This window comes from Humulus lupulus, chromosome 3, assembly GCF_963169125.1.
Source record: "Humulus lupulus chromosome 3, drHumLupu1.1, whole genome shotgun sequence".
NCBI classification, from domain to species: Eukaryota; Viridiplantae; Streptophyta; class Magnoliopsida; order Rosales; family Cannabaceae; genus Humulus; species Humulus lupulus.
This window is the reverse complement of record NC_084795.1, coordinates 110,870,510-110,895,970: the sequence shown is the minus strand read 5'-3', so window position 1 is coordinate 110,895,970 and position 25,461 is coordinate 110,870,510. Positions and strand designations below refer to the sequence as shown.

Genomic DNA, 25,461 nt, shown 5'->3' with positions numbered 1-25,461 from the left:
GTTATAATTCTATGCTCCAGGTCGTTGAATTCTATCAATTCAAGTGATAAAATCCATCCCAAGCCTTAACTTTTGAATTCTCGAGCCTAAGACCTTCTCGGGGTCCAAAAACCCACTAAGCGTCGCTGCCCCATGGCCTTGAGCCATGGCCCGCCTCAACCAGAAACTCATCCCCCCATTTTAGCCTATGCGCGCCACGACCCAACCTATAGGGCTCCGCGACCCGCCCATTTTCCTGGCCTCCAAACCATTCTAGAATAATCCTAGTAAGACAGCCTAACTAAGCAAGAACAATGCCGTGGTCCGACCCTTCGAACCCAGAAAAATCCCCCATTTTCACAACCAAAACAAAGCCAATTTACCCCAAAATCAATCTAACAACTCAATTTAATTACCACAACAGTTCTAGAATAGTCCTAGTAAGACAGCCTAACAAAAAGCTAGCTTAAAATCTCATCAAATCCCAAATTCAATCTTCATTTTAAAAGACTTAATAAAGCTAAAAACTCAACCAATAATTACAGAATCTAAAGGCCAAAATCACAGTTCAATGATTACCATGTCCTCTACTTGAATCCACAAGTTGAAACTAAGTTAATCCCCAAGTTTAGAGCCCAAATTCCTTGCTTAATATTCAATGTTTTCCCTTGGGAAGGTTTAGAGAAAATAAGAGAGAGAGAGAGAGAGAGCAAAGGGTGATAGGGTCGGTTGCCAAGTTTCTGAGTGTTTCCTAAGTTTTGTTTTACTTATCCTAGGTCACTTAAGTTACCTTCAAGGCTTGGGGTACCAAAAACGTCATCGGGGGCAAAATGGTAAATCTCCTCGATATTCCCTCCTAAACTTTCTAACTTCAAATATATCTCCAATTATTTATTTTCATAACCTAATAAACTCGTAAAATGTCTAATGCTCGAAATACCCATTGACTCGCCCTGAGTCGGGTATTCTAGATAAACCGCTCCCTAGGATTGTCTCGGATCGTGCATCACAAATAGATCACCACTCGCACGTGGCAAAGATCACAATATTCACAAGTATTGTATTTATGTCCTCAACGGGCTAAAATTACAAACATGCCCCTGATAACCAAATGGGGCCCACGTGCATATTTAATTCACCTAAACATGCATCTCTAATCACATACTCATTAAATTCACATATTAAAATAATAAATCACTTATTGCCCTCCAGGCACACTAATGAAGGCCCTAAGCCTTATTAGCAAATTTAGGATGCTCGAAATTACCTGAATAACTCGGGATACCGCTCTCGCATATCTGATTGAAGTTCCCACGTCGCCTCCTCAACCTTACTATTTCTCCACATCACTTTCACCAAGGCAATGGTCTTGCTCCCTAAGACTATAACGACCCAAATTCACTAATAAGGCTTAAGGGCCTTGATTAGTGTGCCTGGAGGGCATAGTGGGATTTGTGTGTGTGTCTTTAATGAGTAAAAAGCATGATTATGATTTAAAGCATGTTATATGTCTATTTGACTATTTGAGATGCATGACTATGTGTATTAGTATGCATGTAGACCTGATTGTGTGAAAAGGGCATAATTGTAATTTTGGCCATTTTGTGCATGACTGTGTTGATTTCTGTGATATGTGACTCGAGATGATCCTAGGATGAGCGGGTTAGCGGAAAAGTCGAAGCGGGAATTTGTACTCAACTTGGGTCAAGCCTGGGGAGTTTTATTGGGAAGTTAGAAAATATATTGAGGTTAATCTTGATGATGAGGAATATATATATATATATATTTGGTGATTAATCAGGTATTGGGTAGCAAGCGGGAAATTATTAGAGACACTCGAGGAATTAGTGGGAATTGGGTAAAATGACTAAAATGGCCCTACATGGACAAAAAGTTTTAGAATTACTAGGGAGGGCATTTTGGTCATTTAGCTTTATAGAGATAAGTTAAATGAAGCTTTATACTTAGTGGAATTGGTAGAAAAGAGTTATAAGGCTGTAGAAAAGAAAGAAAAAGAAAAGAGAGAAAAACAGAGGGGTTTGTCTCAAAAGGAACGGTTTGTGGTTCTCCCACCATTTCCCTTCATTTTTCTTGGAGTTAAGCTCAGTGGAGAGCTAGGGTAGGCTGAGCATCAAGGATCCTAAGCTAGACTTGAAGATTGGCAATGGATTAGCAAGAACACATCAAAAGTTGAGGTAAGTTTTTAAAAATTTCAGTTTTAGGGTTTGAGCTATGTATTTAAGCTATATTGATGGGGATTTTAGGGGGATTCAGGCCAAGGTTGAGGAGGATTAAGCTAAGGAGGTCTAGGGTTCAACTCAAGGTCGAATTTCCATCAACTGTATGAATTTTAAGTCTTTAACTTTGATGTTTGACTGAATTTCTGGGTTTAGGGTTGCTTATGGTAGATTTTGAGATTTTGGTTGCTTGAGCTTGGATTATGAGTTCGTGGGATGCTTGGGATGAGTGTGAGGTGTTGATAAGTATGTTTTTGGGTTTGGGAAAGATTTGGACAAGTTTGAGGTTGAAATGGTTGAAAGAAATCGCAGAAAACGAAATTTGGGGTTGCCTGTCTGCAACTAGCGCTACAGCGCTAGTCCTTGGGCGCTGTAGCGCTAGGCCCTGTTTCTGGGGATGTGTGGTTCTGCTTGTAGCGCTATAGCGCCCTCTTTAGAGCGCTGTAGCGCTGCACTGTTCACAAAAAGGGGTTTTTGGACTATTTTTGAGGGATTTTGACCTAGGGTTCGGGGCTCGATTCCACCACCTTGTTTTGTGGATCTAGGACTTCCCGGGGGCTCGGGATTGGTCTCGAGGCTTGGTTTTGGACTTGAGGTTTGGTAATGACTTTTACCTATGGATTTTGTTTAGGTGAGCGCTAGGGCTCGAGTGGGATCGTGCTCGAGGAGTCAAGCGATCAAAGCTATCGAATTGAAAGGTAAGAAGACTGTAGCACCTGAGAACAGGGTATGGGCCCATAGTGTTATTGCAGGGCATGGCCCTAGATTGTATTACGTGCTAATGTATAACCTCAAATGAATTATTATATGTTTGAATGATTATTTCGAGATGTACTATATGTGTGATTGTGGTGAAACGAACGACTAAGGCCGGGAACGGCAAGGCTGAGAGCGGCGAAGGTCGAGAACGGCAGTGGGGCCGGAAGTAACATGTAGCACATGGAGTGCTTACGGTCAGGGTAGGACCCAATGGATACATGGGGTATCCTTACGGTGAGGACCGAGACCCCAGGCTTTGGTAAGGCTTTTGGGGCGGCATGGCCGTGTTTGCTTAGTCTAATGGTTGACCTGTTTATCTGTGGATTATATGTTAACTATATAATATGCATATGATATATACTGTTTCAGTTTTCTTGCTGGGCTTCGGCTCACGGGTGCTCCGTGTTGCAGGTAAAGGCAAAGAAAAAGTCAACCAGCCATGAGTATGGAGAGCATGGGGGCGGCGCGTACATGTTCGGGCTGCCCGACTGCTTTGGTTGGGGGCATTTTGAATTTGGCTGTATTAACTTATTCTTTTGATAGTTAACCAGGTGTAAATCTATTTTTGAGTTGTAAATATTTTGTAAACCTTATTTTTGGGATCCCGGATGTTTGATAGTTAATGTTTTCAATGAAACTAAGCATTTTCAAAAACTATAGCCTTAACTTCTGATTTAGTCACACTTTTGGTTTTAGAAACCTCGAAGAGTCAGTTAGTTGCATAATTTCCGTTTTAAACTCACTTAGTAACGACTCTAAGGTAGTAGGGCGTTACAAAGACTATATCCTTCCGGTCAAGAAACTGAACCAACTTCTCGTCATATGATAAATCCTGGTCTAGCTCCAAGTTCTCCTAACTGAATACACGTGCGAATCTGATACATACTTCTGGAGGATAGACACGTGAAAAACATCATGAACCTCTGATAAATCTGGAGGCATCGCCAACTGTAAGATACCTCTCCAACCTGTTCTAGAATCTTAAAGGGGCCAATAAACCTAGGGCTCAGCTTGCCCCGAACACCAAACCATTTCATTCCTCTCAAAGGTGAAACCCTAAGGAACACATGGTCACCGACTTGAAACTCTACGCTCCTGTGTTTCAAGTCTGAGTAACTCTTCTGGCGACTCTGCGAGGCGAGCATTCAAACTCTAATCTTTTCAATCTCCTCATTGGTCCTCTAAACCATCTCATGACCTAAGTATCTCCTCTCACCCGTTTCATCCCAATGGATAGGTGATCTACACGTCCTCCCATATAACATCTCATACAGAGCCACTCCGGTAGTCGCCTGATAACTTTTATTGTATGAAAACTCAATCAAACGGAGATACTTACTCCAAGATCCCCCAAAATCTAGCACACAGGCTCATAGCATATCTTCCAGTATCTGAATCATCCTCTCGACTGTCCATCCGTCTGAGGATGATAAGCGGTACTAAACCGCAACTGCGTGCCAATAGCCTTCTGCAAACTCTCCCAAAACATGGAGGTGAAGGTGGGGTCCCTGTCGGATACTATCGACCTTGAAGCCCCATGAAGTCAAATAATTTCCTTCACATATAGCTCAGCATACTGATCCACGGTATAAGTCGTCCTGACAGGTAAAAAGTGGGCGGACTTGGTATACCTATCCACAATCACCCACACTGAATCAAGCTGTCCCACGGTCTTCGGTAAACCAACCACGAAGTCCATGGTAATATCCTCCCACTTCCACTCTGGAATCCCTAGAGGCTGCAATAACCTTGTTGGCCCCTGATGTTCAGCCTTTACCTGCTGACAAGTTAAGCACTTAGCCACATAATCCACCACGTCCCTCTTCATTCCTGACCACCAATACAAGGCACTCAAATTTTGGTACATCTTTGTCGTACCTGGATGTAAAGAATTGGGAGTGGTATGCAACTCATCCAAAATCTCTCGCTGGATATCAAAATCCATCAGAACACAAATCTGACCCTTGTACTTTAGTAATCCCATCTCTGAGATAGAGAAGTCCTTAGCCTCTCCGCCTAAGACCCTCTCTCTGTGCCCTCTCAACTGGGGATCCTCCCCCTACACTTCCTTGATCCTCTCAAGAAGTTTAGACTGAAGAGTGATGTTGGCTAACTAAAAAACCACCAACTCTATACTCACTCTAGTCATATCCTCAGCTAACTTATCAGATAGCTGCTTCGAACTGAACACTTGTCCTGGGCCCTTCCGACTCAATGCATCGACCACAACATTAGCCTTCCCAGAATGGTATAGGATATCACAATCACAATCCTTTACCGATTCCAACCATCGTCTCTGGGGCATATTCAGGTCCTTTTGAGTAAAGAAGTACTTCAAACTCTTATAGTGGGTGTATATTTCGCACTTCTCACCATATAAATAATGTCTCCAAACCTTAAGTGCAAATACCACTGCTGCCAACTCCATATCATGTGTAGGATATCTCTACTTGTACTCCTTTAGTTGTCTTGATGCATAGGCTATCACCTTTCTGGCTTGCATCAGCACACACCCTAAACCCTATCTAGAAGCATCACAATAAACCACAAACTTCTCATTGTCTGTCGACAGACTCAACACTGGAGTGGTGATCAATCGCTGCTTCAATTCCTTGAAACTGTTCTCACACCTGTCTGTCCACACATAATTAGTCTTCTTCCTCATCAATTCAATCAATGGTGTGGCTATCCTGGAGAACCCCTCAACAAACTGCTGATAATACCTTGCCAATCCCAGAATGCTCCTAATTTCTGGTACACTGCTCGATCTAGGCCAATCAATCACTACCTCAATCTTACTTGGATCAACTAGAATCCCCTCCTTACTGATAATATGGCCCAGAAATGTGACTTGCGGTAGCAAAAACTTTCACTTGCTGAACTTAGCATATAATCTATGCTCTCTCAACCACTGCAATACCAAATGTAAATGCTGCTCATGCTCTGTCTCTGACTGAGAGTACACTAGTATGTCGTCAATAAACACAATCACAAGCTTGTCTAAATAATCCTTGAAAACCCTATTCATCATGCCCATAAAATTTGCAGGGGCATTGGTTAATCTGAAGGACATAACCAGGAATTCATAGTATCCATATCTTGTGGGGAAAGCAGTCTTTGGTATGTCCTCCTCTTTAATCCTTAACTGATGGTAACCTGACTGAAGATCAATCTTAGAAAACACTGTCTTTACCTGTAGCTGGTCAAATAAATCGTCGATTCTCAGTAATGGGTACTTGTTCTTAGTGGTCAACTTGTTCAGATCTATATTGTCAATACACATTCTTAGAGATCCATCATTCTTCTTAACAAACAACACAGGAGCACCCCATGGCGAGAAATTCGGTCTGATGAACGTCAAATCCAGTAACTCCTGCAACTTAATATTCAATTCCTTCAACTTTGCCAGAGCGATTCTGTAAGGTGTCCTAGATATTAGCTCTGCTCCTCGCGCCAGCTCTATAACAAACTCAATCTCTCGTTGTGGCGGCAATCCTGGCAAATCTGCTAGAAACAAATCTGGAAACTCACATACCAATCTGGTCTCACTCAGTCCAACCAACACAACCCTAGAGGTATCCACAATGTTCTCTAAGAATCCTATGCAACCTTCCTGGATTAGGTCTCTAGCCTTCAGTGTTGAAATCATAGGTACTTGCGGTCCACTAATTGTCCCCACAAATACAAAGGGTACCTCCTCCTCTGGTTCAAAAGTCACCATCCTGCGCTTGTAGTCAATCGTCGCCCTATACCTTGATAACCAATCCATACCTAGGATCATATTCAAGTCATCTATCACCAACTCAATCAGATCAATAGACAACTCTCTACCGTCTATCTCAACTGGCAATGCTCTAATCCACCTCCTAGAGACTACCAGTTCCCCAGTTGGCAACAAAGTCTGAAAACCCCTAGCATACAAATCCCTAGGTCTACATAACTGGTCTATCACTCTAGCAGACACAAATGAATGAGTAGCCCTTGAATCAATCAATGCAGTATAAGAAGAACTAGCACTAGAAATCTGACCTGTCACAACCGAGGGGCTAGCCTCAGCCTCAGTCTGAGTCAAGGTGAATACTCTGGCAAGAGTGAGACTATCGCCCTACTTCGGCTCCTCTTTCCTAGTTTGTGGGTAGTCCTTCTTCAGATGATTGACACTCCCACAGATAAAGCAGACCTTGATCCTACACTCTCCCTGATGTCATCGTCTGCATTGAGAACACACTGGAAAACTCCTCCAGTTGTCACTTCCGCCCTGACGGCTGCTAAAAGAACCCCTTGCCCTCCTATCTGAGCTAGGAGGAACAAAAGATTCTAGGGCCTTTCTCTTCTATTCACTGGGGCCACTACCTCAACTAGATCGGGTAAAAGGAGGCACCGTCCTCTTGGCATCGCGCCTAGCAGCACCCTGTCTCCATATCTGATCCTCGGCCCCCTCAGTTGAAAGGGCCTTGTCTATTACCTGAGCATATGTAGTAGTCCCCGGATCCAAAGTTATCTTAACATCATGGGCGATCATGTCATTCAACCCCCGTACAAACCGATCCCTTCTTACCGCATCAGTTAGCACCAAATCCGGTGCGAATTTCGCCAACCGATGAAATCTCAAAGCATACTGAGTAACTGTCAACTGGTTCTGAGTTAGGTTGATAAACTTGTCAACCTTCGCAGGTTAGACTGCAACACTACAATACTTCTCATTAAAAAATATTTATGAACTCTTCCCAGGTCATAACTGCAACATTTCTTCTCTGACTCACTACATCCCACCAGATCTTGGCATCCTCTTTGAACATGTAGCTAGCACAAGCTACCCTTTCATTCCCTTCCACCCTCATAAAATCCAGGATGGAGGAATTCATATTCATCCACTACTCTACCCGCAGTGGGTCTGGTCCACCCTCAAAGGTGGGAGGATGCTACTTCCTAAACCTCTCATACAAAGGTTCCCACATATTCTCCATAACAGGCTGAACTAGCACTAGCGCCACAGCCTGCTGAGCCTGCAACCCAGTGCCATGAGGAAGAGCATGTTGCCTCAGCTGTCTAAGTTCTTCCTCTGTTCGATGCAGTCTAGCTTCCATTTCGGCAAACATCTGTTGCCAATTCTGTGGGATAGGTGGAGGGTCCTGACCCTAGTTGTCATCCTCGGCCCTATTGCCGCGGAGTCTAGATGATTGTCGAGGCATCTTAACAATATGCCTGCAATCAATGATGCCGCTCATTAGGCATGATAACAACCTCCAAAACCACCTCCCAATTCACACCAGTCAACCATAAATAACAGTCCACATAACACAAACAACATACAACACTCAAAAGGGCCATGCCCTAGCAGCATACATATGTTAACTCATTCATCATGCTGTATATAAAATAATCAGCCAAATAGGGCACTTAAACACATAATCAAGCATATAATTAAATCATCAGCAACCAACCTTGAGCCGACCTTGTCACTTACAGCGAGCGTACATATTCGGTCAATCTCCGGGAAACATAAACATTGGCTCGCTCTCATACCAAGTTGTAACGCCCTACTTCCTTAGAGTCATTACTAAGTGAGTTTAAAATGTGCAATTAACTCGCTAATCGAGGTTTTAGGTTAAAAGTGTAGCAAAACTGTAATAAAAACCATATAATTTGAAAATGTAATCACTCATTGAAATTACAAAGTGTTATACATTTGGGATCCCAAAAATTTTGTTTAGAAATATTTACAACTCAAAATATGATTAAAGTCGACTAAATGATGAAATTCAGACTAGTACAAAACATCTTGCGAAAATACCCCTAGCCGTGGCAGGCCGAACATGTACACGCCGCTTCACGCTCTTCATGCTCATGGTTGATCGACCTTTCCCTTGCCCTTACCTGGACCATAGAGCACCTGTGAGCCGAAGCCCAGCAAGAAAACTACACACAAGAAATTAACATATGCATAACTATCAATCAGCATACAACAAAGATGTCAACAGGCTAAACACATATCACCTATGTCCTCTCAGGCGCTTTACCAAGCCCTAGGTTCGCGGTTTACACCGTGAGGATGTCTCAGGCATTCGTGAAGGGTCTCACCCTAGCGACTTGTACTCCGCGTGCTTTGCGCTGCTCCCAGCCCCTTGCCATACTCGGCCTTGCACTCCACGTGCTTGATGCCATTTCCGGCCCTTCGCCGTACCCGGCCTTGCTGTTCTCAGCCTTCGTCGTTCCCGGCCCTTGCCGTTCATTTACAGATATGCAACACATAGCATAAATTTAACAAATACTTAAACATATATAAACATAATCAATAGGGCTACGCCTTACATTATAATCACATAGGGTCGTGCCCTACAATAAAAACTATAGGGTCACGCCCTCCTCTACGGGTACAACAGTTTTCTTACTTGTGTCCCAAGCTTTTCAAGCACTGATATCCCGAGCACAGTCCCTTAGTCCGAGCCTTGCTGAAAACCTAGTCACAATGTATCAACAACATCGATCCATCAAATTCTACTCCATTAAATAAATTTTGGTTATAATTATAAGCTCCGGGTCCTTGAATTCTATCAATCTGGGTGATAAAATCCATCCCGAGATTTAAATTTTGGATTTCCAAGCCTAAAACCTTCTCGGGGTCCAGAACCCACTAAGCGTCGCGACCCCAAGGCCTTGTGCCGCAGCCCGCATCAACCAGAAACACAGGCCCCCATTTTAGCCTATGCGTGCCGCAGCCCAACCTATTGGGCACCGCGACCCGCCCCTCTTCCTGGCCTCCAAACTGTTCTTGAGGGTCGCGGCTCACCAAGAACAATGCCGCGGCCCGACCCTTCAAACCCGGAAAAATTCCCCATTTTCACAACTAAAACCAATCCAACGTACCCCAAAATCGATCTAACAACTCAATTTAATCACCACAGCAGTTCTACAATAGTCCCAACAATACAACCTAACAAAAAGCTAGCTTAAAATCTCATTAAATCCTAAACTCAATCTTCATCTTCAAAGATTTAAGAAAGCTAAAAACTCAGCCAATAATTACAGAATCTAAAGGCCAAAATCACATTTCAAAGCTTATCTTATCCTCTGCTTGAATCCACAAGTTGAAACTGAGCTAATCCCCAAGTTTAGAGCCCAAATTCCTTGCTTAATCTTCAATGTTTTCCCTTGGTAAGGTTTAGAGAAAATAAGAGAGAGAGAAAAGGGTGATAGGGTTGGTTGACAAGTTTCTGAGTGTTTCCTAAGTTTTGTTTTACTTATCCTAGGTCACTTAAGTTGACTTCAAGGCTCGGGGTACCAAAAACGTCCCTGAGGGAAAATGGTAAATCTCTCCGATATTCCCTCCTAAACGTTCTAACTTCAAATATATCTTCAATTATTTATTTTCATAACTCGATAACCCCGTAAAATATCTAATGCTCGAAATACCCCTTGACTCGCCCCGAGTCAGGTATTCGACCCCATTGTGACTTTCTTGCTAAACCACTCCCTAGGACTGTCTTGGATCATGCATCACAAATATACCACCACTCGCACGTGGTAAAGATCACAATATTCACAAGTATTGCATTTATTCCCTTAATGGGCTAAAATTACAAACATACCTCTGATAATGAAATGGGGCCCACATGCATATTTAATTCACCTAAACATGCATCTCTAATCACATACTCATCCAATTCACATATTAAAATAATAAATCACTTATTGCTCTCCAGGCATGCTAATCAAGGCCGTAAGCCTTATTAACAAATTTGGGACGCTACACGTGTCCACCTCCACATGATAATGAGATCGTGGGTCTTCTCGTTGTTTCTCTAGATCGTGGTGGATAATGCACGATAGAAACCTCTAAGGAAGATGTTAATTCTCTATTGGTATGTTAGACTTAGGTGCTAGGTCTGACGACCCGAGCTTCGGTGCTTGGTCTGTGACCTTCTGGGTGCTGGACCAGTTGATCCTCTGGGAGCTTCGGTGCTTGTGTCCTTCTGGGTGCTAGGCCTGTTGATCTCAGTTTGAACGAGAGTGAGTATTTCTCAGTGAAGTGTACTTGGGGATTTGAGCCGACCACCTATGAAGAATAGGGTGGGCCGACCACCCAGGTGGTTCTTGAGCATGTTAGGCCGACAACTCTAGGGGTTGGGGTCAGGCCGACCACCGCTAGGGTTCCTTGGGCATACTGGGGTTGACCACCCCTTGGTAGGGGCAAGCTGTAATGACCCAAATAATTCTAAGACTTTGGACCATTAAAACTACTATACATAGACACTACTTTCATGAAAACATACATAAGAAATATTCACAAACTTTATTAAAATCTCTAAGTAAATGTTGAAATACATAAATTCAGTGTATGGGATCTCATTGTTTGAAAAATAAAATGTAACTTTAACTAAATTAAAATTGTTTACAAAACCAAGTGCGGAAAAATACGTAGAAACATAATTAAAAAGACTGAAAATAACATTGTCCTCAAATCGTTCACGCAGTCCACCGAATCCAATCTTCCTCAATACACAAACCCCAACCTGCCAAGAATCCTTCCGCCGCCATAACTATTTTCCTACATACATAAAAATAAAGGAATGAGCCTAATGCCCAGCAAGGAAAATCTACTAATAACATAAAACATAAACATATACTATAACATATGTCATATACTACTACAATGGCCATTATACTACTTGGGGCTTGTTAACTAAACAAGTCATATGCCCAATAGATTTGTGGGGTTTGCTAGCTAAGCAAGTCATATGCCCATAAATTATTGGGGCTTGTTAGCTATACAAGTCATATGCCCAAGGTCCATCAACATACATAATATAGCATTACATAAAATAACATAACATATAAACATATAAAGTTCTATCCTATTTTCCTTACCAAAACCGGGATGTGAGAACAAGGACGGGACTTGGAACACTCCTAAAACCAACAATAAAAATGTGAGTATTTCTAAAGAAAGAGATGATCAAGAAATTAACTAAACCACCAAGATGAAACTTACCGAAAAGAAACCTTAAGTTCAAAGAACTTAAATACCTAACCAAGAGTGGAAAACAGCGAGTTAGGATTTGAGTAAAGAAAATTAATGGAAACTAAAGAGTCATACAAAAATGAACATAAGATTAGGAATACCTTGAGATGTACTAGAATTGGACTACACCTTGATATAGAAAAACACACTATTTATCTTACTTCCCAAGTGTTTATAAAGCTTAACATGATAAAGCTTATAACCCAACCCAAGTGCTTATCACTCAATAGTAAACCTAGCAGCTTGAAGGCTCTGAACACAGCTTGAAGAATGAGAGAAATGGATGGGTACTAGGTCCTATTTATAGAGTTCAAGGAGTGAAAAGATCTTCTTTTAGCTTGAATAAAAATAATGAATATTACTTGAAAACATTTGAATATTCGTTCAGCAGAGGCTTAAGACTCGGTCAAAACGTTCAGAGGCTTGCTAAGAGGTTAAGGAATAAAATGATCTCGGTTTCAAAAATGTTTGAAAATTTTTCCCTAGGGCCGATATATCGCCCATTATAGGCGATATATCTCTTGGGCTTATGCCCCGAGTGTTCGTCAATGCGTTTGTGCGAAGTTCACGTGTTTTCGTATTCCCCGTGTGGCAATATATCGCCCCTATAGCTGCGATATATCGGCATACGCTGAAATATTATACACGTAATTGCACTTTTTCAGCTTAATTTGAATTGGATAAACAGCTTTGACTTAGTCATATAACGTTATTAAAGTTGTTGGCAGGTTCTAGCATTTTTAAATATTTCTTTTATAAAACTATTCATCAAAAATTGCTTAATTTCTCAATAAACATGTACAAGACAAGTGTCATGATCTTATTAGTTCTATCTAAACCTTATAGTATAATAAATAATTATAATCAGCTATATCAATCAAACCTTATGTTATAATTAATATTCTTAAACTATAGGTTAAACTTATAAAATTTATAAGTGTTGCTACGAGTGTTCAACTAAGTCCCGGCTTGAACCAAAATCCACAGTAATAAGCATACTATAACTACTACTAGCTATTACTACGATTACTATTATCTAACTAGCTAAGTAAAGTTATAGAACTCTACACAGGCTGATCATTCTCTTGGATATATTAGGGCCAACCACCCCTTTGGTAGAGGTTAGGCCGACCACCTCTAGGACACTTGGGCCTGCTTAGGCCAACCACCCCTAGGGGTAAGGGTCAGACCGATAATCCCTACGGGGTTTAGGCTTGGTCAACTTCCCCATAGCTCCTGGACCTATCTTTTTTGCCTTTCGGTCTTTTCTCAATACTTTGTCATTTTTTTCTTTATTTGTGATGTCATGTGCTGCATTCTCATTTGCCACGTCATCCTCGTATCTTTTAGGGATAACAAAAACGATAATTCTTACATGCTTAGTCTTAAACTTTTCAAGTAAAAATTCAGCAACATTTTCACTTTACCATTATTTATTTTCTTAAATCCCAAGGTTTGATTAAACTACTTAATACATTATTTTTTAAAAAAATTAACCTATTTATCCTTTCTAAATTTCTCATAAAATAATACTCTCATTATTATTTTAAAATTCCTTAGAAAAATAACAAAATTGGTAGTCATTTAGAAACACGTATAAAATTTCATATTTCTTTTAGAAAATAACATTTTTCTAAATTAATAAAAATTACAAGATTAAGTGAGATAAATTATAATTTAAAGTGTGGAAAAAATATATTTTCTCTTATATTATTTAAGACTTAAATTATGTAAGTGTAAAACCCATTAATTTTAACAAAATACTTATTTCATCTTAATAACATAAACTTTCAACAACCTTTAGTTTGTTTAAAAATCATAAGTGAAATTAAGCCCAAACATTTTGTCATTTAAATAAAAAAAAAACTTAAATAATAATGTGAACATTCATTGTTACATATTAAAAATATCATTTTTACATATACATAACTTAGGGTAATAATTTATGCAATGTACTCACACTATTTATTTCATTTAAAAGACATTTCTTATTTTTAATCAAAAATCACAGCAACTAATAATTCATTCCAAAATCACAATCTTAGATTAAAATTTCATTTTATTCATAAAACTCAGCATGTATTAATTGAGTAAAAACACCATTTTAAATGTGGAATAAAAAACCATTTTATATACATAAAATCAAAATATCATTAGAGACATTACTTGTGCATTTAAATCTTTGTCCTGCCAATTTACTTACCAATTATACACAAAAATAAGCAAGCATAATTCATCATGAAATTCATCTTTTTAATTCATGCTTTTCAAGAAACTCAACCATAACCTTCATGTATCACTAATTTATTATTTATAAAATATTCAAGACAAACTCTTCATTTAACCAATTAACCTAGCATGTTCCTAACAAGTATAGGTGACAAGAAAAAAAAAACATAATAATTCATCAATACCCTATAGGCTGAAACCCTCATGGTCAAAAACATAAAATACCAAGATCATCATATTTAGTGGATCAAAACCAAACCCTTGCATGCTTTCACATAGATATCATAACATCAAATATCACAAGGCTCAAGATCCTAAGACCAAATAATTCCTATAACAAGAGAACAACATAGTCTCATATCCAATATCAATCCATATTCAAAATTACAAACCATCATAAGCCTAAACATACCTCTAGGTCGAATCCAATACACATACAATAGTAAAGCTTCCAACTCTTATCTTGCATCAAATCTCATCTTATACATATAAAAACAAAACTTTTTCATAGTTTAACCATAACAAAATTTTACCATGACCAATAATAAAATGATGCCTAACACCAAAACCACATGAAATCATAGAGCCACATGCCTAGGCAAACCTTTCATGCATCAAAGCCAAAATATCAATAAACCAATACAACCCAAGAAATCATAGCAACAAAAGGGTTAGAAATATCATTACCTCTCTTGATTTTAAAATCAATAACACAGAGATCAACCCAAAAATTATAGCCACCACTTGTTCAAGCCCTAAAGTTTGGAACCCACATGAGGAAAAGAAGAACACCAACAAACCACAACCAATAACTCATCAAAACTCAAGAAACAAAAAGAAGAGAGGATCTAGAAACCATAAATACAAACAAACAAAAAATACATACCCTAGGATTGTATCCTTCCTCCTCTTCTTCTTCTCCTCCTTCTTTTCTTCTCTCTTTCACTCTCTATCTCACGCTCACTCTCTCTCCTTCTCTCTCTAGGCCGACGACTCCCATTGCTTGAAATGGCCTCTTTTCTTTTCTTTCCTTCCTTTTAATCTAACCTAGAAAGTACTAGCCTAATGGGAAATAAATATTATAAAGATGCCAACCATCCTCCTTACAATTTTTGATATGGTCATCAATTCAAATTACTTAATTGTTAATTAAATTAGGAAAAACAAATCCTCTCTTCCCACTATGTCCACACACCTACTCCTCCCATTCCATTTCTATTATTTTTTTTAATTAAATAAAAATAAACCCTTAAAAGGAAATTAATGTGTAGAAAATCTATTGCTGGCACACCATGCACACACCCAAATGCTAAGGTGTATCACTACCTACCATGCACCTTGGTGCATTCAATCAAAACTTATTTTATTCACAAATTAAATTAATTAATAAAAAAATAGTTAACAATTATATTTACACAATTTCTACCAAACAATAACAAAAAGAATTTATTGCACTTAACAATTAAAAATAAAACAAAGCACAAGATTAATAACATTAAAAAAATTTGGTGCGCTACAACCCACACAATACGCAATTAACATGCATTACATTCATGTAGAAACATGCTATTAGGAACATCCTATATTTTATTATATGTTTATATATGACAACTCATATAATAATAAATCTATTCTTAATTAGTTAAGATGGTAAATTAAAGTTAAAGTTTTTTAATTTATTATTTTAATGAAAAATGTTTTATTAAAATAAAAATGATATTTTTTTAATTAAAGCATAATTAAAATTAGAATTAACGGCACAATTTATTCATTTTATTTTGCTTAAAAGGATTAGAAATTATTAAAATATCATTTGGTAAAAAATAATTAAATTTATTTTTACAACTAAATTTAAAAATATTGATTTCGTGAAAAATACACTTTTCCAAAATAGTGAGTGTGAGAGGGAGTTATGACAATAAGTCTCATGGTCTGCATTATTGGTTGAACACCAAGAGGCATAGGAAGGGCCTCGTGTCGCCCATTTGCAGCCACCCTAAGGAAAGGCTTCTAAATAAGTTTATTTTATCTCTAGATTGACTTCTCTTATGAGAATATAATTAATGATGTATTTTAAGTTTGACTGACCCTAAGACACACTCTTGAGTTAAGTCATTAATAAAAAAATAATGGGTTACACTTTGAAGGTGTATCTAGGCTTTCGAGCATGACTAGCACATCTTGACCAAACTAGCGGTAGTTCATAAGTCAAAAGAGAAAAATATTTTTTTAAGTTTTCATTTATGAAATTGAGATTCGTCTTAAGATTAATTTGGAATTAGTCTTAGCTACCCCAAGGCTAGTCCATTAATTTTCAAATTAATTTATCGTGGATTAGTATTTAGTTTTTATTTGTTTTTTTATATGTTGCATTCATGCATCATGTTTACTTTTTCGAATAATATCTGGTATTTATTATATGTTTTAATTCATTATATTTTACTAATTTATTTCCATAAAAAATGGTTAATTCTCTTAGTCCTGATCAAGGACCTCAAAATGTGAAAGAACCAATGAATCCTTATGACGACTACCTAAATACTTTTCATTTAGACTTCAACAATCTTGATGATTGGTATAGAGGCATACATACATATAGTTCTGAGTAAACTAAAAATGTATGACGCAATCATTGATGTGCCTCCAGATGAGCCATCAACTTTATCTTACAATGATGATCATAAAAAATATGTGGATTAGATGAGATCTGGTTATCTGGCTCGTCATTGCATACTGAAGACTATTCTTGATGATATTAATCGAGTTATGTAAATCTCGATTCCACATACGAGATACGGGAAAAGATCAAAAGAGACTCTATTGATCACTTGAGAAGTTTGCAAGAAGAAAGGGTAAATATGATTTGCTCATCTCCTTTTAATATATTTGAATAGTTTATTCAAATTTGTATGCCACAAACCATATTTTTCATCTTGTTCTCAGGAACACATTATTCAAGAAAAGAAAGAAATGTGGAAAAGAAACAAGAAGAGGATTCCTGATTGGTAGACAAGGGAATGACTCGCATGGAATTTAGTTTTTAATTTCAAACTTTCTATTAAGTTTGTTTCTTTAAATTGGTTCTAGAATACTTTCTATAAACTTTATTTTAGATTCCTTCATTGATGAGTGAACAAGTCTTTTAAATAATAAATTCAGTTGTTATTTTTTAAATATATTTTTTCTACCTATTTCATTAATGAGTATATTGATAACTATGAATCATTCATTATTGTGTGAATCATATATTTAATAAAGAAGACACATTATTCCAACAAAAATTAAGTGAAATATATATGTGAATTATTTTTTAGATTGGTTTATAATTAAATAGACTTATAAAATAAATAAAAGAAAATCTTTTATTAGAACCACTCATTGCTTCTCTCTCTGTTTATATAGTCTATTAATTAAAGTTAACCAAAAGAACTTTCTCTTATAAAGGCTCAAAAATTACATAATTATTTAGCTAATACATAGAGATATATATTGAACTTTTTAATTTTCAAAGCTAAAAGAGATAATAAATATTAAGTCAATATTGATTGACGTTTTATTTAAGACGTGTTTACCTTTGTTGAATGCAAAAATATTTCTAAAAAAATTCATGCAACATTCAAAGTAAAGTCACTTAAAGACATGTTTGATCTGATCAAAAGGAAGTCTAAACTTGAATTTGGAATTCCAGTAATTTGCATGTGAACTTGGAATTCAAACCCAACTCACATACAACAAGAATGCTAAGCAACATTAGTATTTTGGAAATGGAATATAATCATATTAGAATAGATTAAATAGATAATGAGTGATCATTATCGTCTTTATTATTTCTATAATTTTTACACTGTTATACTCTATACATATTTAATTGTACATCATCAAAGACTGAAAAGTTAGGTTTCACAAGTTGTTATGTGAATAATTGAAATTTTTTCCATGAAGTTATTTAGTGAAACAATTTAATAATCATAAAGAGATTACAAAAGTGTTTGTATCTCTTAAATGCTACTTTAATGAAGCATGATTATTATAATCACTATATTTCTAGTTAACTTGTACTAGAAATAATGACTATAAGTCAAGTAAGCGAGTTATTGATAATTAACAATGATAAAACCAAATAATATCACAAATTTTGTAAAGCTTTATTATAGTGGGAGCAATTGTAAGCAACTACTCCGTTACAAACATAAAGTACAGATGGTTGTGTCTAACACAATCTAACTATGTTTCATTCACATACTATTATGTAATGAAATATTTTAACTGAAAATAATGGTTGAAACACCACGAATCTAGAAATAGAATTTGGAATTATTATGATATCTGGATTCTTGAACTTCGAACTAATGTTCATTAAACTTTAGTTTGAAACAAGATATTCAAGATGAATAGGAGAACAGAGGAAAGTATAGACTGTTCAAAGTAAGGTTAATAGCCAAAGCTATAAACAGAAAGAAGAAATTTATTACTCGAATAAATACCTTCTACTGTAACCAAGCTTAAATCTGTTTACATACACTTATCCATTGCCTTTTTGCATAGATTATGAGATTTATTAAAATGGATGTCTAAATAGTCTTTTCTGAATGGCTGACATGACAAAACCATTGGAAGATCTCAATCGGAAAGATTCAAAATAAAAGATCAAAAGAAAAATTGTTTGCAAGGCTTCTTAAATCCACCTTTGGATTTAAAAGAGTCATTAGATCTTAAATATCTTTGATTTAATCAAAGATTCCGTTGTGATATTTATTCTTCATGTTGATAACATTCTGATCATTGGAAATGATGTAGAGAAATCAAATGTAAAGAAATGGTTACCTGAACATTTCTAAATATTAAATTTGGAAAAGCCAAATATGTTTTATGCATTCAAATCATTAGAAATTGAAAGAACAATCTTTTGGCACTATCTTAAGCAACTTATATAGATAAGAAACATAAATACTTTAGTTTGCAAAAGTCCAAGAAAGAGTTTTTTCCTTCCCGGTCACGAGGATGTATTATATAAAGAATAATGCCCATTTATTCTTTTAAAAGAAAAGAAGGACATGAGACAATATTCCTACAACTCATGATGGACTATTTAATGTATCGAATGTTATGTGTTCAAATTGACATTTTTTAAACAGCGGGAATAGTCAGCAATTGTTATTGGAAAACCATTCAGATCATGCAGCGAAAACTTTGCATGGTGGGCCCATTGTTTTTATGAACAACAGAACAACAATAATAAAAAAAATTCATTAATCATATAAACAGTTTATATGATCAAGAAAACAGTCCAGAAAAACTATCATACAATACTATTAATCATGCAACAAATATATTTATATAGAATATATAAACACAAAAAATCAAGAACATAAACTTTTACCACTTGAAGCTTATCAAGTGTCATTGAGTTTTTTGTATTTTTAACAATCTTCCTATCCAAAGCTTTGAGCACTCAAACCATGATCTTCCGGAGTGTTCTCTACACCTCAAGATGTGTGTGGGCACATAGAGAACATGAGTTTGTATTTTAGGAATCACAAGTATTTCTCAACACATTAGAACTTGGATTATGGTCTAAGAATGGCTAGAATAAAGAAGAAGAAAGAGAGAGTTTTTATCTAACAAAAAAAACTCTAAAAACTATTCTGAATTGTGAATTATGAATTTTGTTGTGTCTTAAGTATATTTTGTGTATTGTGTATATTTCTCTTCTTCTTCTATATCATATATATAAAGATTTTGTATTGCCTTATTATTCGTAATAATAATAGTAATATAATACAATATAATAATGATGATAGGATTTGATTTAGGTAAATATCTAACTTACCAAATTTGAAAAACTATCTGTATAGTGGTACACGCATGGCACAGTCCTTGGACTGTGTCAGGCGTGTACTGCTATTCCCTTTTCAAGGATTTTGCATTTTTCTTTTATTTAATTATTTAATTAAAATCAATCTCCCACAAAATATGATGTTTATCTTTTTAAGGAAAAGATAACAAAATTTCAAAATTTAAATTCTAAATTCAAAATTTTAAATTTTAAATTAAAATTGATGATCTTCATTATCATCAACTATTAAAATTAAATAAATCAAAAAACTTTTTTTGACTTATCAATTTTATTTTCTCTTACTCAAATAAAATAATTAATTTAAAAATTTTATTTATTTATTTATATATATATATATATGAAATTTGAAATTTTATATATTTAAATTAATAAATATATTTTACAAATTAATAATTAATTCTAAATTAATTATTCAACGTCAATTATCATATATTTGTATACTTGACCCCAAAAATAAAATTCTTCTCAAATTTCCAAATTACAGTTATACCCTTGCATCAACACTTACATTTATATGGTGTTGATAGAGCCACCCTAGGGCACCTATGGACCTATAATATCAAGGTCCAGTAAATATTACATTATTAATCAAAGGTCTTTGATCAAAATATGAGATTGAACTCTTGATAATTGTAGACATATATTTACTGAGTACTTTATGAACCATAAAGTATCCATTGAAATAATCATTACATACAACTTTAATCTTCTATTAATGGCTAAAAGGGAAGAAAATTACCATTTTACCCTTTTAGCTATATCTCGTTCCTAAAGTACCATTGACTTTACTAATGAAGGTTGTGTCACAACAAGTTTGCGACGTGAGTGCTCATAACATTTTCAGTTTAAAATATCAACCCAATAGGGAACCATTATTCAATCTATAAAAAGGTATAGATTCCATATCAATTAAACTACGTCCCCAGCCATATACACCATTGAGTCCCCAAAACAACTGTTCTTAGCTTGATCATTCTGACAAACCTTAATGTGTGAATCAAATGATGAGATGACATATATAGGAGTTCATAGTAACCTCAGGATTATGATCATTGTGTATATGATCATCGTTTGATGTGTTTGATTAATACTATGAAACTATGTTTAAATAAATATTAACAAATCGCATCTGGTCTAGTTCTACATACTCTCAACATGCAAAGTACATCCACTAAAGTGTCCTACTACACTAGTAACCCAGATCTAGGTCACATGTATTCATAATACTAGTGGACCATACAAGCAGTAATTAATCTAAAGTTTCCATAACATTATTTTACTACGAATAATTTAAGTTTATTATCATAATCTCGATCCTCCAATACTAATATGAGATTAAGACCACATAGATAAACTTTGGAATTTTCTAATATTCACTTAATACTATCATATAATATCGGACATAGCCTATATGAATAATAATTCAATTCAATTATTTATTTCATTTAAAACATTTTTCAACTACAATTGCTTTAAGGGCACTATTCCCAACAGTTTTCAATCCAATTTTGGATTGAGTCGTTGAATAATTATAAGGACTTGATTTTTTGAGTACCTTAATTATAATAGAGATTATATGTTTGTGTATTTCGGGAGTGACCTAAAATCCCATAGGATGAACTGATTTTCAATCAGATAGAAATCTTCAGATATTGATATCAGAATTAGTTTCTATAACTGTGGAGAAAACACATTGATCTAGAAATGTGTTGTACATTTCATAATTGTAAATTTCACCATAGAAGCTTAAATGTAACAACTATTGAGCAGTTAAATAAACTATTTCATTCAAGAGAATTTTACATAATTGATGTAACGATCTTGAAGATAGATTCAAAACAGTTTCTTAAAAAACTATTTATAAAGATTTTGTTAGACGGATTCGTTAAGGATAACGTGAGTGACACATTGAGAGAGATGCCTCAATTTGCTTTAGGGCAAGTGGGAGATTGTTAGGAATAGTGTCCTTGAAGCAATTGTAGCTAACAAGTGTTTTAAATGAAATAAATAATTGAATTGAATTATTATATATATAGACTATGTCTGATATTATGTTGATAATATTAAGTAAATATTAGAAAATTCCAAAGATCATCTATGTGGTCTTAATCTCATATTGCTATAAGAGGATCGAGATTGGGATAATGAACTTAAAACAATTTGCAGTAAAATAAAGTTATGGAGTCTTTAGATTAATTACTGCTAGTATGATTCACTAGTATTATGAATACAAGTGACCTAGATCCGGGTCACTAGTGTAGTAGGACACTTTAGTGAAGGTACTTTATATATAGTGATACATAAAACTGGACCGGATGTGATTTGTTAATACTTGTTTAAATACTGTTTCGTAGTATTAATCAAACACATCAAATGATGATCATATACATGATTATCTTAATCCTGAGGTTACTATGAACTCCTATATATGTCATCTGATCCTTTGATTCATGCATTAAGGTTTGTCAGAATGATCAGGTTGAGAACAATTGTTTTGGGGACTTAATCATATTTATGGCTGGGGACATAGTTTAACAGATATAGAATCTATACCTTCTTATATATTGAATAATGGTGCTCTATTGGGTTGACTTTTGGAACAGAAAATGTTATGAGCACTCACGTAGCAAACTTGTTGTGACACAACCTTCACTAGTAACGTCAATGGTACACTAGGAGCTAGATATAGTTGAAAGGGTAAAACAGTAATTTTATTCCCTTTTAATTATGAACCATTAATAGAGGATTTACGTTGTATGTAATGATTATATCAATGGACATTTTATTATTTAATAAAGTACTCTATAAATATATGTCTATAATTATCAAGAGTTCAATCTCATATTTATAGTGGAATATTCATGATATTAATATATATAATTATTTAATTAAATAAATTTTATTCATAATCTAATATTTATTGGAGCTTGAAATTATTGGTCCATAAATCCATAGGGTTGCTCTATCAATACCATATCAAGGTAAGAGTTGATACTATGGTAAAACTGTAATTTAAAAATTCGAGAAGAATTTTATTCATCGAGTCAAATATACAATTATATGATAATTGTGGTTGAATAATTAATTTGGAATTTATTATTAAATTTTGAAAATATATTTATTTATTTAAATATTGAATTTTTGAAATACATATATAGTAATAAATAAATTAATTTTTGAAATTAAGTATTTTATTTGAGTGGGGGAAATAAAAATGGTAAGTCAAAATAGTTTTGATTTATTGATTTTTAAAAGATGCTGATAATGATGATCATTAATTTAAATTTTGAATTTTGAATTTAAAATTTAAATTTGAATTATGGTTGTGATCGTTTCCTTAAAAAAGATGATACCATATTTTATGGGAATGATTTATTTAATTAATTAAATAAATAAAATAAAATAGGAAAGAATGCAATCTTTCCTAAATGGGAATAGTGCCACACGCATAGCACAGTCCAAGGACTGTGCCATACGTACATGTGGTACTGATAAAATATCCATATTGGTTTTTTCATATTTATATTTATTTAGTTAATAATTTAAAAATTGATTTTTTCAAATTTGCTAAGTTAGATATTACCTAAATCTATTCCTATCCTCATTATATTATTATTATTATTATGAATAATTGTGTAATATATAACATATATATATTATGTGATAATAAGAGAAAGAGAGACATTAATTCAAAAGAGATTCAGAAAATTGTCAAACAAGAAATTCTCATCTTCTTCTCTTATTATTCAAACATTTCTCAAGCCATAATCCAAGTACTCATGTGTGTAAGATAAACATGTGATTTCTAAATTACAAACCTTTATTCTCTATGTGCCCACACACATCTTGAGGTGTAGAGAACACTCCGGAAGATCGTGGTCTGAGCACTCAAAGCGTTGGATAGGAAGATCGTTATTTATACGACAAGACAACTTTCTTACCTCAGGTTTGAGTGCAACGTATAATGAGAAAGACCCTCGAGCACGATCTCAGTTCCAAGCCCCTAGCGGTAACCTAGTCACAACAATAATATAAAATATAAAATACATCAATAATGAGCAATTAAAGGATTCTGGACTGAGTCCTAGCCTCCAGGATGTCGAATTCATCTAAATTAGGTACTGGAATTGATCCCGAGCCCTTAGGTTTGAGTTCCCATCACTCAAAACCCTTCTTGGCCATTACTACCTATGCGCGTCGTGGTGCCCCCTAATGGGTCACGGTGCACCTCAAGTCAGAGGCTCAAGTCCCTGCATTTCATGGGACACGCGCCGCCACTTAAACCTGTAGGGTCGCGGTACGCCTCTGCGAAGTGAAATCCCTTGAGCCATGGGTGCATGTGGGTCGCGACGCCCCAAGTATAGGGTGGCAACGCGACCCTACGAACCCAGTTTTCCCAAACTTTCCTCAGCCAAATCTTACCAAAATTCCATCCCAATAAGTCCCAAAACCATAATTATACTCCCCAACATCCTCATCACTTTAGCATTAAAAAAACCCAGCCCTAAACTCACTTAAAAATTCCACCAAAACACAAAATTCAACACCTTGAGCAACAAGCTCAAGAACACCCAAAAAAAAAACAACATAATTCAATAAAACAAAGATTTGTAGCTTACCTCAAATGTGATTTGTATCCTCCTAGCTGCAACTAATCCCACCCTAGACCTAATCCTTCAATCCCAAGCAAGAATTCCACTAATTTATCCCAAAATCAAGCCAAAACTTAGGGAGAGGGAGAGAGAACGATTGAGAGAGAGAGAGAGAGAGAGAGAGAGAGAGCTTTGTTTGTTTTTGGTTGTTTCACCTTGGTTCTACTAAGTTCTAAGGCTGCCAAATGTTTGTATGTTTATGAGTAGCTTACTTAGAGTCGAAGCACTCTAAGAAAATCCCAAGGCTCGGGGTATCGAAAACTTCCACGAGGGTAAAATGGTCAAAATTCCTGAAAATCCCTCCTAATCTCACTAACTTTGAATATATCCTTGTTGTACCCTAATTTCAGCAAGAGTCATTCACTCAGCTCGAGTACAGCTGGGAAATAAATATATGGAGAAATAACCAAGGAAATGATATCTGTTTATTATCCACATAAGCAACTCCAGTGTTAGGCATCCTGGGTTTAACCCGAGCTACATACATGAAGGTTGTGAATCACAAGCTCATGATATTCAAATGGCTGCTGAAGTACGAGCTCAGAGAGATATCCAGCTCTTGATAATTCAAATATACTACGTACCGCGGATCCCCAATGACTCGGGTACTTTTATACGATTATTTATGACCAACCTATCATATTTAATATCCCAGATATTAGGAGATCATTTATTTCATGATCAAATCATATCCTAGTGTAAATGGGAATTCTTTGTATTAAATGT

At 35.7% G+C, this 25,461-nt stretch overlaps 1 long non-coding RNA gene across 1 annotated transcript; it reads right to left on the bottom strand.

Moving 5' to 3' along the window:
* Positions 1-10,937: 10,937 nt before the first annotated feature.
* LOC133823062 (uncharacterized) lies at positions 10,938-15,266 on the bottom strand. Its single transcript, XR_009888124.1, has 3 exons — positions 15,113-15,266; positions 14,914-14,981; positions 10,938-11,523 (listed from the first exon to the last, which is right to left on the bottom strand). It is a non-coding gene; the product is annotated as an uncharacterized LOC133823062 (long non-coding RNA).
* Positions 15,267-25,461: the final 10,195 nt, after the last annotated feature.